This window comes from Arachis duranensis, chromosome 9 (genome assembly GCF_000817695.3).
Source record: "Arachis duranensis cultivar V14167 chromosome 9, aradu.V14167.gnm2.J7QH, whole genome shotgun sequence".
In the NCBI taxonomy this organism is placed as follows: domain Eukaryota; kingdom Viridiplantae; phylum Streptophyta; class Magnoliopsida; order Fabales; family Fabaceae; genus Arachis; species Arachis duranensis.
Window position 1 is genome coordinate 32,547,252 of NC_029780.3, and position 2,879 is coordinate 32,550,130.

At 45.8% G+C, this 2,879-nt stretch overlaps 1 protein-coding gene across 1 annotated transcript in view; it reads right to left on the reverse strand.

The window, feature by feature from the left end:
* The window catches only part of LOC110275658 (dehydrodolichyl diphosphate synthase 6-like), a 51,411-nt gene that overhangs the window by 47,260 nt on the left and 1,272 nt on the right, over positions 1–2,879 (reverse strand). The gene's annotated exons all lie outside the window — the stretch shown is intronic.

The window sequence follows — 2,879 nt, forward strand, 5'->3', positions numbered from 1 at the left end:
GCTCTAAACCCAGGATACCCAACCTTCATGCAAGGGATGGAAGAGCTAAGTGCAAGACAAGAAGAAATCCTAGCCAAATATAAGGAAGATGAAAGACATTATATGAGGAGGTTAGGATTTTGGAAGCCCAATGATACCAAAGCTCAAGAAGGTTCTTCCAAGCCTGGTGAAGGTGGCTCATCCCCTTCCAAGAAGAAGGACAAAGGGAAGGGGCCAATGAACTAAAGATGAAGCTGCTCAATGTTGTTAAGTCCCATGGTTGACACTTTCCAATTTCTGAATTCTGTTTAAGCTTTTGTTTTATTTACGTTTTGAATAATCATGCTAGGATAGTTTATGTTTGATTCTTAGTTTCAATTCCTGTTTGAAGTCCTTATGAGTTCTGTTTTTACAAGAAAGAAAATGCCATGTATTTTAAGTCTTAATTACAACTTAAATAAAAGTAGAACTTGTCTCCATAAGAGTTACTGTGAGTTGTGCAAAAACAATAAGAGAGACCAAGGCCAAAAGGGATCATCAAACAAACTAAGAAACAAGAAACTAAGTGTAGGACCTTGGATGAACTAAAAAGAAAATGAGTCATAGAGAGCAATTAGGCCTAGAAGGTATAACAAAGGGAAGACTAAGGGGTATTCCTTGAATATCCATAGAACTAAGATGTAGTAAGTAATAAAGACCCAAGGCTCTGAGCATCAACTACTGGGATGGAAAAGAAAAAGAAACAATAAAAAGCTCAAAAAGAATCAATGATCCTAGTAGATGCTTGTAGTGAAGATGTGTCAAGAAGAGACCTGGGCAAGTAAATTCTTAGGGGTGTCTCAACACCCAGTACCTTAAGACCAACTGGTTTGGGAGTGCTAGTTGAAAGCCTAATTAAAAGGTTGTCTTGAGACAAAACACTTAAAGTCGTGGTCAAGAAAGCAAAACAACCTTTACTACCTCAAGGTGACAATCAATAGAAAGGACCTCTAAAGCCTATACCTGAGGGAACCCTCAAGGATCCAAGAGCTTTCCATGACAATTAAAACATTCATACATGTGTTAGACACTTAGCTTTACTCTTAATTTTATTGCAATCATTCAAAGCCAAGGCCTCAATATATAAAAGCTACTCACATTAATTTGCTTGGGACAAGCAAAGCTTAAGTTTGGTGTTGTAATGACTTGCATTATCTACCCTTCTTTCTTGCGTAAAGAAGACCATAAAAGAGCACAAATCTCATTTGATCAATACAATTCATGCATTATTTGGTGAATATTATGGTATACTACTTTGAGATGAGTTGTGCTGAATTTTAGGTGAAAAAGGCATCAAGAATGGGAAGAAGACAAACAAGAAGTTGGACGTGTGAAACTGGCGTGCCACTTGGGGGCAAACGCCACAAAAATGCACTGGCGTGGCACGCCAGGAGCTAAGCGTGGCACGCCAGTACTAAATTCCAGAAGGGAGATCCAAGCATGCGTGTGGGCATGGCACGCCAGGGACTGGGCGTGGCACGCTAGTACAAAATTTTAGAGAGCAAGATGGAGGACACAAAAGGGGCGTGGCACGCTAGGTTGGGCGTGGCACGCCTGACCCATCAACTACTATGGGCGTGCCACTTGTTCAAAGGGGCGTGACATGCCAACTCACTATATCAAGAAGAACCTCCACTACGGCGTGCCACTTGGTGTCGAAGGCGTGGCACGCCAGCTCCAAAAAGCCACTTGGGCGTGCCACTTGAAGACCCAGGCGTGGCACGCCAAGCTTGAAGAGTGCAAAAATACATGGGCGTGCCACTTGAGCAGCATAGCGTGGCACGCTGGTACACTAATTCAAAGAAGGGGCTGAAGGCAGTTGAAGACTGGGCATGCCACTTGAAGTCGAAGGCGTGGCACGCCAACCCCTTAACCTCACTTCGGCGTGCCACTTGAGCAACCAGGCGTGGCACGCCAATGCACAAGATAATACGAGCAAGGACTAGGCGTGCCACTTGGTGTCGAAGGCGTGGCACGCCAATCCGAGCATGTCACTTAGGCGTGCCACTTGAAGGTCGAGGCGTGGCATGCCAATTACTGGAGCGAGACAAGATCATGGGCGTGGCACGCCAACCTATAGGCGTTGCACGCTGGTATAAGTTTCCAGAAAGGGTGGAAGAGGCCAATTACATGGGGCGTGCCACTTGGTATCGAAGGCGTGGCACGCCATTCACTATTCTTCACTTAGGCGTGCCACTTGAGCAACCAGACGTGGCACGCCAGTTCTTTCAGAGGCCAAAGAAGCATTGGGGTATGCCACTTGAGTTCGTGGCGTGGCACGCCAAACAGAGGAACCACTCACTCACAAAGGGGCGTGGCACGCCAGACCCTGGGTGTGCCACACTAGTGCAACTTTCCAGAAAAGCTTATCCAAGCACACAACAAGGGCGTGGCACGCCAGACCCTGGGCGTGCCACGCTAGTTCAAGTCTCCAGAAGCAAAGGAAAGTGGAAAAAGCAAAGGGCGTGCCACTTGAGCTCGAAGGCGTGGCATGCCAGCACAAGAATTCCACTATGGTGTGCCACTTGAGTTCGAAGGCGTGGCACACCAAGGTTGACAAAGGGACTAGCGTGCCACTTGAAGGATTGAGCGTGGCACGCCAAGCTATTTTGAAGGGCATGTGACACGCCGGTGAAGCGCCAGCCACACGCCAGCTAAGAAGTCACGCCTATTGAGTGTTTTCTTTCCCTCCAAAATGTAATTTTCCCTTTTCACTTTTGTAATTCTTTTAATTTTACTATGAGTAGTATAAATACCCCCAAGGAGTACTGAAGAGGGGTTAAGCAGTTAGTTCTAGATCCACTTTTACATTCCACTTTTGAGTACTTTTCAAGCTATGAGTAGCTAACTTCCCTCTCATT